Below are 12,326 nucleotides of genomic sequence, written 5' to 3' on the forward strand. Positions count from 1 at the left end.
TGTACTGATGCCACACCTTCTTGATGAGCATAGTCATATAATATGTCTTAAAACCAAATACTGTGGATTCTTCCAGCTTATCTGTATTTTTATTTTTTTCTTTTAATTTATTTTTATTGTAAACAAATGGGATACATGTTGTTTCTGTTTGTACATGGAGTAACAGCATACCATTTGCGTAATCATACATTTACATAGGGTATTTATGTTTGACTCATTCTGTTATTTTTTCCTTCCCCCTACCCCTCTTTTCCCTCTATACTGTCCCTTTTGCCTCCATTCTTGCCCCCCTCCCACCCCCCATTATATGCCATCATCTGCTTATCAGTGAGATCATTCGCCTTTTGGATTTTTGAGATTGGCTTATCTCACTTAGCACGATATTCTCCAATTCCATCCATTTGCCTGCAAATGCCATAATTTTATTATTCTTTATAGCTGAGTATTATTCCATTGTGTATATATGTATATATATCCCCACAGTTTCTTTATCCATTCATCAATTGTAGGACATCAAGGTTGGTTCCACAGTCTGGCTATAGTGAATTGAGCAGCTATGAACATTGATGTGGCTGTATCTCTGTAGTATGCTGATTTTAAGTCCTTTGGGTATAGGCCGAGGAGTGGGATAGCTGGGTCAAATGGTGGGTCCATTTCAAGTTTTCTAAGGAATCTCCACACTGCTTTCCAGAGTGGCTGCGCTAGTTTGCAGCCCCACCAGAAATGTATGAGTGTACCTTTTTCCCCACATCCTCGCCAACACCTATTGTTGCTTGTATTCTTGATAATCGCCATTCTAATTGGGGTGAGATGGAATCTGAGTGTAGTTTTGATTTGCATTTCTCTTATTACTAAAGATGGTGAACATTTTTTCATATGTTTGTTGATTGCTTGTAGATCTTCTTCTGTGAAGCATTTGTTGATATCCTTAGCCCATTTGTTGATTGGGTTATTTGTATTCTTCGTGTAGAGTTTTTTGAGTTCTTTATAAATTCTGGAAATTAGTGCTCTATCTGAAGTATGAGTGGCAAAGATATTCTCCCACTCAGTAGGCTCTCTCTTCGCATTGCTGATAGTTTCCTTTGCTGAGAGAAAGCTATTTAGTTTGAATCTATCCCAGTTGTTGATTCTTGCTTTTATTTCTTGTGCTATGGGAGTCCTGTTAAGGAAGTCTGATCCTAAGCCAACAAGGTGAAGATTTGGACCTACTTTTTCTTCTATAAGATGCAAGGTCTCTGGTCTGATTTCGAGGTCCTTGATCCATTGTGAGTTGAGTTTTGTGCAGGGTGAGAGATATGGGTTTAGTTTCATTCTGTTGCATATGGATTTCCAGTTTTCCCAGCACCATTTGTTGAAGATGCTGTCTTTTCTCCATTGCATATTTTTCACACCTTTGTCTAGTATTAGAAAATTGTTTTATTTGGGTTTGTGTCTGTGTCCTCTATTCTGTACCATTGATCTACCTGTCTATTTTGTTGCCAATACCATGCCGTTTTTGTTACTATTGCTTTGTAGTATAGTTGAAGTTCTGGTATTGTGATACCCCCTGCTTAATTCATTCTTCCTGCTAAGGATTGCTTTAGCTATTCTGGGTTTCTTATTCTTCCAGATGAATTTCATGATTGCTTACTCTATTTCTGAAGGTACATCATTGGGATTTTAATTGGAATTGCATTGAATCTGTGTAGCACTTTTGGTAGGATGGCCATTTTGTCAATATTAATTCTGCCTATCCAAGAACATGGGAGATCTTTCCATCTTCTAAGATCTTCCTCAATTTCTTTCTTCAATGTTTTGTAGTTTTCATTGTAGAGATCTTTTACCTCTTTGGTTAGATTGATGCCCAAGTATTTTATTTTATTTTTTTGAGGCTATTGCAAATGGAGTTGTTTTCCTCATTTCCCTTTCAGCTGTTTCGTCGCTTGCGTATAAAAATGCTGTAGATTTATGCATGTTGATTTTATAGCCTGCTATTTTGCTGAATTCATCGATGAGGTCTAGAAGTTTTCTGGAGGAGGTTTTAGGATCCTCTATAGAATCATGTCATCAGCAAATAGTGACAGCTTCAGTTCCTCTTTTCCTATTTGTATCCCTTTAATTTCTTTAGTCTGTCTAATTGCTCTGGCTAGAGTTTCGAGGACAATGTTGAATAGAAGTGGTGAAAGAGGACATCCCTCTCTTGTTCCCATTTTTAAAGGGAATGGGTTCAGTTTTTCTCCATTAAGAATGATGTTGGCCATGGGCTTAGCATAAATAGCCTTTACAATGTTCAGGTATGTTCCTACTATCCCAATTTTTTTTAGTGTTTTGAGCATGAAGGGGTGTTGTATTTTGTTGAACGCTTTTTCTGTGTCAATTGAAATAACCACATGATTCTTATCCTGAAGTCTATTGACATGATGGATTACGTTTATTGATTTATGGATGTTGAACCATCCTTTCATTCCAGGGATGAACCCCACTTGATCGTGTTGCACGATTTTCTTAATATGTTTTTGGATACGGTTTACCGATATTTTGTTAAGGATCTTTGCATCTATATTCATCAAGGATATTGGTCTAAAATTTTCTTTCCTTGATGTGTCTTTTCCTGGTTTGGGTATGAGGGTGATATTAGCTTCATAAAATGAGTTCGGTAGGGTACCCTCTTTTTCTATTTCCTGGAATACTTTGAGAAGTATTGGGATGAGATCTTCTTTGAAGGTCTTGTAGAACTTGGCTGAGAATCTGTCTGGTCCTGGGCTTTTCTTGGATGGTAGGTTTTTAATGGCTTCTTCTATTTCATTGCTTGATATTGATCTGTTTAAATTGTGTATGTCCTCCTGGTTCAGTTTGGGAGGAGCATATGTCTCTAGAAATTTGTCAATGTCTTTGGTAGTTTCTATTTTGTTGGAATACAGATTTTCAAAGTAGCTTCTAATTATGTTATATATCTCAGTGGTGTCTGTCATGATATTTCCTTTTTCATCACGAATTTTAGTAATTTGAGTCTTCTCTCTCCTCTTTGTTAGTGTGGCTAAGGGTTTGTCTATTTTGTTTACTTTCTCAAAGAACCAACTTTTTGTTTTGTCAATTTTTTGAATTATTTCTCTTGTTTCAATTTCATTGATTTTAGCTCTGATTTTAATTATTTCCTGTCTTCTACTACTTTTGCTGTTATTCTGTTCTTCTTTTTCTAGGGCTTTGAGCTGTAATGTCAGGTCATTTAGTTGTTGACTTTTCATTCTTTTCTGGAATGCGCTCCATGCAATGAATTTTCCTCTTAGTACCACTTTTGTAGTTTCCCAGAGATTTTGATATGTTGTATCATCATTCTCATTGACCTCTAAGAATTTTTTTTATCTCTGCCCTGATGTTTTCTGTTATCCATGTTTCATTCAATAGCATATTATTTAGTCTCCAAGTGTTGGAGTAATTTCTCTTTTTTATTTTGTCATTGATTTCTCCTCTCAGGCCATTATGATCTGATAGAGCACAAGGCAGTATCTCTAGTTTTTTGTGTTTCCTAAGAGCTGCTTTGTGACATAACATATGGTCTATTTTCGAGAAGGTTCCATATGCTGCTGAGAAGAAAGTGAATCCGCTCGTTGATGGATGGAATATTCTATATGTGTCTATTAAGTCTAGGTTATTGATTGTGTTATTGAGTTCTATGGTTTCTTTGTTCAGTTTTTGTTTGGAATATCTATCTGGTGGTGACAGTGGTGCGTTAAAGTCACCCAGAATTATTGTGTTGTGGTCTATGTGATTCCTGAAATTGAGAAGGATTTGTTTGATGTACAGGGATGCACCATTGTTTGGGGCATAAATATTTACTATCGTTATGTCTTCCTGATTTATGGTTCCCTTAAGCAGTATGAAATGTCCTTCTTTATCCCTTCTGACTAACTTTGGCTTGAAGTCCACTTTATCTGATATAAGGATGGAAACCCCCACTTTTTTACTGAGTCCATGTGCATGGTAGGTTTTTTCCCACCCTTTCACCTTTAGTCTGTGGATGTCTTTTTCTATGAGATGAGTCTCTTGCAGGCAGCATATTTTGGGGTCTTTCTTTTTAATCCATTCTGCCAGTCTATGTCTTTTGATTGATGAGTTTAGGCCATTAACGTTCAGAGTTATTATTGAGAAATGATTTGTATTCCCAGTCATTTGGCTTATTTTTGGTTTTTAAGTTGGCTTGGTTTCTCCTTTGAGTGGTTTTTCTCTAAGGTAGTTCCTCCCTTTGCTGAACTGCATTGTTTTTTTTTTCATTTCCTCCTCATGGAATATTTTGTTGAGAACATTCTGTAATGCAGGCTTTCTATTTGTAAATTCTTTTAACTTTTGTTTATCATGGCAGTATTTTATTTCATCTTCAAATCTGAAGGATAGTTTTGCTGGGTATAGGATTCTTGGCTGGCAACCATGTTCTTTCAGAGCTTGAAATATGTTGTTCCAGGCTCTTCTAGCTTTTAGAGTTGGGTTGAGAAGTTGGCTGCTATCCGTATTGGTCTCCCCCTATATGAATCTGATGCTTTTCTCGCAGCCTTCAAAATCCTATTTTTATTTTGAATACTAGGCATTTTCATTATAATGTGCCTTGGTGTGGATCTGTTGTGATTCTGTGCATTTTGTGTTCTGTAAGTCTCTTGTATTTGATTTTCCATTTCATTCTTCAGGCTTGGGAAATTTTCTGATATTATTTCATTGAATAGGTTGTTCATTCCTTTGGTTTGTATCTCTGTGCCTTCCTCAATCCCAGTAATTCTTAAATTTGGTATTTTCATGATGTCCCATAGTTCTTGGTGGTTCTGTTCATGATTTCTTACCATCTTTTCTGTTTGAGCAACTTTATTTTCAAGATTAAATATTTTGTCTTCATTGTCTGAGGTTCTGTCTTCCAAGTGGTCTAGTTGTTTGGTGATGCTTTCCATTGAGTTTTTTATTTGGTTTATTGTTTCCTTCATTTCAAGGATTTCCGTTTTTTTTTTTTTTGTTTGAGAATCTCTATCTCTTTGTTGAAATGATCTTTTGCTTCCTGCAGGTGCTCTTTCAGCTTATTGGTATTATCATTCTTGCCTGCAATTGCTCTCTTATCTCATCCTTTGCTTCGCAAATCATCTTAATCATGTATAATCTGAAGTCCTTTTCTGACATTTCTTCTAACACACTGTCATTGGATTCTATTAATATAGAATCTAGATTTGTTTGGATCATTTTCTTCCCTTGTTTTTTCATGTTGTTCATGCATCTTTCCCTCTAGCAGTGCAGATCTGGGGTATTGCAGATTTCCCTCTATAGGCTTATAGTGGCCCTACAGGTTTCCAAAACCCTTTCTGTAAGGGGAGAACAATATTAGCAGTGCCCAATTCAGATACTATGCAATCCTAAACCAAATAGCCCCTATGAGGACAATAACAAAATTGTCATAATAAACAGAATGAGTTAAAATATTATCTTCAATAAAACAAACAGATTTGCAATAAGGTCTGCAGTTTCTAATGGAGGACAAAGAGGATGCAGAGGGATGTAGAATGTGGCTGTTAATGGGATAAGAAAAGATTATACAGAAGTTCTAGATAATAGAAAGGGTGAGAGTGTAATCAAAAGAAATTGGATGGTAGCATGCAAAAAAGGAAGAAAGAGACTCTGAGGGAACAGGTAAACAACAGAAAAAGAGAGCAAGAAAAGTAAAGAAATAAAAACTTAAATTTTTTCTATAAGGGGAAAAAAGAAAATCTACAGTATAACAGTCATATAGTAATGAAACCTCCCAGTGTTCAGTAGCCTGATGCATGAGAGGTACCTGACAATGAACTTCAAGCCTCCAGCAGGCGTCTCAGGATGAGTTTTGCCCCACCTAAAGATCGGAGCTAGGCTTCTAGGATTATCCAAGATGGCCGCTCTGTCTTCGAAATGTGTTGGCAAATGGGGAGCTGCAGCTCAGGGAGTGGACGTGGTCAGCTGGAGGTCCTGGAGGCCGGATGCGGTTGGTCAGGCAGGGGTCCTGGAGGTCGGGTGTGTTTGGTGTGGTTGTGGGATCCTGGAGGCTGGGTGCAATCAGTCGGTCTGGGGTCCCGGTGATAGGGTGCAGTCAGTTGGTCTGGGAATCCTGGCAGCAGGGAATAGTCAGTCGATGTGAGGGCCCTGGTGTCAGGGAGTGATTGGTCGGGCTGAGGGATCCTGGAGACGGGGCTCAATCAGTCTGGCCAGAGGTCCTACGGGGCCTGGCTGTTGTCTCAAAATGGCGGCAGCCACATGTAATCCAACCTGCAGGTACTGTAACAGTGAACTTCCAGGCAACAGCAGGCAGCTGGTGCTCCACTGGTGGTGGGGATCAGTTTGCTGACTGTTGTCGGATGATCAGGAGGTAAACCTCGTGCGTTGGGTGATGGATAGGTGTAAGGCAGGTGATGGTCAGGCCAGAGGCAAGCAAATGGCAATGATAGGTGCCTGATAGTGAGCAACCTGCACTCAAAAAAGGCTTCGATATGCTGGCAGACTGCAGGTCATCACAGCAGGCAAATGGGGTAAACACCAGGGAATGGATAAGGAGCAAAAACTGCCTCACCAAGAAACAGATATCCTCTGCTTGAAACCGGGGTTACGGAGCGACAAGGAACGCAGCCTCTCTCTAGTCCGCCATCTTGGATCTCCCTGTATTTTTCAAAATTGCTTTGACAATTTCAGTTCCTTTGCCTTTTCCTATGACCTTAGAGCCCGTTTGCCTGTGCATCCAAAGACTCCTGCTGGTATTTTGCTAGTAACTGCGTTACTCTTGCATGCCAGCGAGGGAGGGCTGACGTCTTCCCTAGTTAGGGGCTTCTAACTCATGTATGTGCTGGCTCCGTTTATTTAGGCTTCCTTTTAGTTTACCCTTCTCTTGTTTCTTTTTGAAAGTACAAGATTTTTTTTGGATATGTATACACACATGATGTCTTTAAGAATATATCTTTATATTCATCTTTCATACAAAAGTAGCATATTAGTTATATTAGCCTGTGCTTTGTTTTTTTCCACTTAAAAAGACATCCTGGAGATCATGTTGAGCAGATCTGGAGATTATGTGTCCCTCTTTATAGCCGCTCAGTTGTCCTTTATGTGGATGAACCATAGCTTTTATAGTCCCCTAGTTCCCTACAAAAGGACATTTTTAATGTGTGTGTGTGTGTGTGTGTGTGTGTGTGTGTGTGTGTGTGTATGTGTGTGTGTGTTGCTGGGGATTGAATTCAGAGCTGTTTTGAGTCACATCTCCAGCCCTTTTTGTTGTTTATTTTTAGATAACGTTTTGCTAGTTGCTCAGGCTAGCCTCAAACTTTCGATCCTCCTACCTCAACCTCCTGAGTAGCTGGGATCTGGATTACAGGCACGTGCCACCACACCTGACTCTTGATGTTTCCAATTTTGTGCAGTTACCAATAATGGTGCCTTCAATTAGCTGAGTGGTTCTTTTTGTATTGTTTGTTCTATTTAGTTATACATGACAGCACAATGCATTTTGATTCATTGTACACAAATGGGGGTACAACTTTTCATTTCTCTGGTTGTACACATTGTAGGGTCGCACCATTCGTGGAATCATACATGTACATAGGATGAGGATGTTGGTCTCATTCTATTATCTTTCCTTCCCCCTCCCCCCATACCCTCTACACAATCCAAAGTTCCTCCATTCTTCCCTTATGTGGCCCCCACCCCCACCCCCACCCCCATTATGAATAAGCATCCACTTATTAGAGAAAACATTTGGCTTTTCATTTTTTTGGAATTGGTTTATTCCACTTAGCATAATATTCTCCAACTTCATCCATTTACCTGCAAATGTCACAATTTTATTCTTATTTATGGCTGAGTAATATTACATATCTCTCACCATGCACGAAACTAAACTCAAATTGGATTAAGGACCTCAGAATCAGACCAGAGACCCTGCAGATTATAGAAGAAAAAGTAGGTCCAAATCTTTACCTTGTTGGCTTAGGAGCAGACTTCCTTAACAGGACTCCCATAGCACAGGAAATAAAAGCTAGAATCAACCACTGGGATAGATTCAAACTAAAAAGCTTTCTCTCAGCAAAGGAAACTATCAACAATGCGAAGAAAGAGCCTACAGAGTGGGAGAATATCTTTGCCAATCATACTTCAGATAGAGCACTAATCTCCAGAATTTATAAAGAACTCAAAAAACTCTACTCCAAGAATTCAAATAATCCAGTTGACAAATGGGCTAAGGAAATGAATAGACACTTCACAGAAGAAGATCTACAAGCAATCAACAAACATATGGAAAAATGTTCAACATCTCTATAATAAGAGAAATGCAAATCAAAACCACCCTAAGATTCCATCTCACCCCAATTAGAATGGCGATTATCAAGAATACGAGCAACAACAGGTGTTGGCGGGGATGTGGGGAGAAAGGTACACTCATACATTGCTGGCGGGGCTGCAAATTAGTGCAGCCACTCTGGAAAGCAGTGTGGAGATTTCTTAGAAAACTTGGAATGGACCCTCCATTTGACCCAGCTATCCCACTCCTTGGCCTATACCCAAAGGACTTAAAATCAGCATACTACAGAGATACAGCCACATCAATGTTCATAGCTGCTCAATTCACAATAGCCAGACTGTGGAACCAACCTAGATGCCCTTCAATTGATGAGTGGATAAAGAAACTGTGGTATATATATACAATGGAATATTACCCAGCCATGAAGAATGATAAAATTATGGCATTTGCAGGCAAATGGATGAAATTGGAGAATATTATGCTAAGTGAGATAAGCCAATCTCAAAAAGCCAAAGGATGAATGATATCGCTAATAAGTGGAGGATGACACATACTGGGGGGGAGGGAAGGGTTAGTGTTAGGGTTAGAGTTAGGGTTAGGGAGGGGGGCAAGTATGGAGGAAGGAAGTACTGTATAGAGGGTAAAGAGGGGTGGGAGGGGTGGGGGGAAGGGAAAAAATAACAGAATGAATCAAACAACATTACTGTATGTAAATTTATGATTACACAAATGGTATGCCTTTACGCCATGTACAAACAGAGAAACAACATGTATCCCATTTGTTTACAATAAAAAAAGATGTTAACAGTATTGTCATAATAAACAGAGATGATGAGTTTGATTATTATCTCTGGCATAAACAATGGTTTTGTTATAAGGTGTACAATTTCTTATGATGGAAAAGGGGCAGGGGAGGGGTGGAGGGTGTAATGTTGATGAGGTAAGAAGTGAGAATATAGAGGTACTAGATCATAGGATGAGTGAAAGAGGAATCAAAAGAAGTTGGTTGTAGTAGGAGAAAAGGAAGAACGAGACAGAGGAAACAGAAATAAGAGGAAAATAGAGAATGAGTTAAAAAAAAAGGATCTACAACAAAACTGTGATATACTATTCAAACCTTCAAACCTCCTGGTCTCCAGTAGCCTGATGCATGAAAGTGACTTGATTTCAAAGATGATGGGGATGTGAGAGCAGGAAACGACAGAAAAATGAAAAAATGACTGGGGGAAAACAAAGAAAGATGAAACGAGAGTCCTGAAGGAGAATTGAACAATCATTTCTGCTGGATTCAGTATCTTCTCTGCCTCCTCCTCTTCTGATAGGTGGAGTTGTCTGGAGTTTGCTGGTAGCTCCACCCTCAGGATGATGATGGTTACTAAGGTGGGAGGATTAGACTTGGAGGTGGGACTCCTGGAGGCAGGGTATAGCAATTGCTATACTCTGGAAGACTGCACCCCAGGACTCTCCTTTGGGGTCCACTCATGGGACAAAAAAGCCTGGTCTTAGCCCCTTCCCTGACTTGTGGACCCCACAAATCCTGTTATATAATTTAGTCTCTAAACTGTATCTCACCTGCCCTGTCCCTTTTGATTTCCCACTCAGGAACCTCTCTCCCTGGAGCTCCTGAGGGCTGAGTCCTGGGACATGTGTGCCTATCTCGGAAAGCTGTTCTGTGTTGGGCAGATCAGGGCCAGACATCGAAAGCTGTGGGTCATCACATAGCTGTGGGCACTGGGCTGTGTTGGTGGCTAGGGGATGGTTGGGAGACTGGGGATTGAGGAGCTGGAGGGCCCTGTTGATTGCCAAGCTGGCAGGACCAGGTGACTGGTGGAGTAATTGTGCAGGTTGATGTTGGCTCCCAGCAAGTGGTGCCCAAGTTGTCTCTGGGATCCGAGTGGATGCTGGGCTGGTTGGCTAGACTAGCTGGGATCAAGATGCCCTTACACCCTTTTCCCACCTACCAACTCCTTGCAAGGCTCTCTTCTGCCTGTGCAGCAGATGGTGGCTATTAGCACACCTAGCAGGGATACCTCAGATGTGACCAACCTTGCAGTCCTGGTGGTGACCTTTCAGGTCCTGGCTGTTTTTCCCTGGATGTAAGCAATCACTTCTCAAGTTGGTGGCAGCAGCTAAACTGTAGGTACCTTGATAATGAGCTTCTAGTCTCTGGCAGGTGTCCCAGGATGGAAGCTGCCCCAACTAAAGATGGTGTCTGCGGCGGGGATAATCCAAGATGGTGGCAGAGGTGTCCCAATGGCATTGGTAGATGTAGTGGAGCGTGGCACTGGATTTATGTGGGGCAGGTGCCGGGCTTTGGATCTACACAAGGGAGATGCTGGACTCTGAGTGGTTCTTAATGGAGATGAGTAGGAAGGTCACCTCCCTTGGGTCTTCCACCAATGGGGGGGTGTGACTGAATCAGCAAAGGGGCAGTGGGTTCATGTTGATAATTGCTTGCCTGTGACATCCCTCAGGGGAGTGTGTGTGTGTGTGTGTGTGTGTGTGTGTGTGTGTAGGTTGGAGCCCTTGCCATCTCTTCATGCCTCTCTGCTTGGCCTCTGTGCTGGCTGGAGGGTAAGGTCCAGGGGTCGGGGCCAAGTTGCCTCCATTCAGTTTAAACCCTGGGCTGATATTTTGCTGGGAAACTCTGTCACAGAAGACTGGTTACTATAATATTAAAGTGCTTTCATTCCACTTACCCAAGCTCTGGGAGACCCCTGACCCAGCTTCGCAGTGCTTACCCCCCTGCATGCTCCAACAGAAAGGTTAGTGCTGGTCCACCCGGGGCCCGCCAGAGCCCTGCTCAGCACCACAGCCTTTTTCTATTGTGATTTTTCAGTGTCTGTGTATCTGTTATTAAGTATTTTGATTTCCACCCCCTGGTTGTACCCCCACCAACTGGTGCAGTGCCTGGCATGTAGTAGGTGCTTAATGTACATTTGCTGCATTCATAAATGTATGGAAGCTTCTGGCACCTGTCTAGCACGTCATAGATGCTGCATAGACCTGCTCGCCTTCCCTCTCCTGCACCCTCCTGGACATGCTCTGAATGAGTGCTGCAGGTCAGGGACTGCTTGTGACCCAGGTCCTGAGTAGAGGTGATGAAGAGGAGCTTAATGCCTTGAGCTGAATGCTTTGGATGCCAATCTCTAGATTTCTTCACTGGTGGATGGGAATAGACCCCTGACCAGGATTCCTACCCCCTGCTTTTCCATGAACCACCTCGGATGGTTCCTAGTCATGTTGCTTCCAGCCAGCAGGGCGTGTCTTTTGCTACTTGGGGAATAAAAATGGAGGCTGGAGAGTTTTACAGACAAAGGGAAGCAAGATGAGCCAGTGTGGGGGTGGTGGAAAGTGAGCTGGCTGTGGGTCAGTAGACAGGGAATCCTGTATCATGTCCACCACTCAGTGACTGCTCAGAGAAGGGATGCCCTCAGCTTCAGTTTCCTCATCTATAAAATGGGTTAACTTCTGCCTGTGTGACCACCGGAGAGGCAGTACCTGTGCTCAGTGAAGTGCAGGTGCTGTGCCCATGGTAGTTGCCCTTGGGCTTACCCAGAGAGGCTCTGGCATTAGATTGCCTTTGGGAACCACATCCTGGGGATGGGGGGCGAAGGGTAGTCTCAGGGCCCTCTGGTGACTGGTGACACATAGGTGTCACTAGAGGAGACTGTGGGGAGCTTCAGGCTGGCAGGTACAGTGTCCTGGGGGCTCACTCACCTTGCTGCCTCCCCTCCTCACTGCAGGTAGAGAAGAGGTGCCTGAGCTCAACTCGCCACTGAAGAAGGCCAGGAGCAGTGGCCAGATTAGCAAGAGCAAGGCTTCCTGGTAGACGCTTCAGTCGGGAAGAACCCTGAGGGTTGTTGTCACCTCAGCCCAAGAAAGCCAGGTGACTAAGCCCGGCATCAGTGAGAGAAGGTCCACTAAGGCACGGAAGCAGGGAGGGAAGAATTTGTGGCCATTTTACAGAAAAGCTGCTGCCACCCTCTCGCATGGCACCAGGACTGTGGCCCTCATCATCCTGACCCTGTGGCTGGAGCCAGACTGTGGAAGAAGG

Source organism: Sciurus vulgaris (genome assembly GCF_902686455.1).
Source record: "Sciurus vulgaris genome assembly, chromosome: 11".
NCBI classification, from domain to species: Eukaryota; Metazoa; Chordata; class Mammalia; order Rodentia; family Sciuridae; genus Sciurus; species Sciurus vulgaris.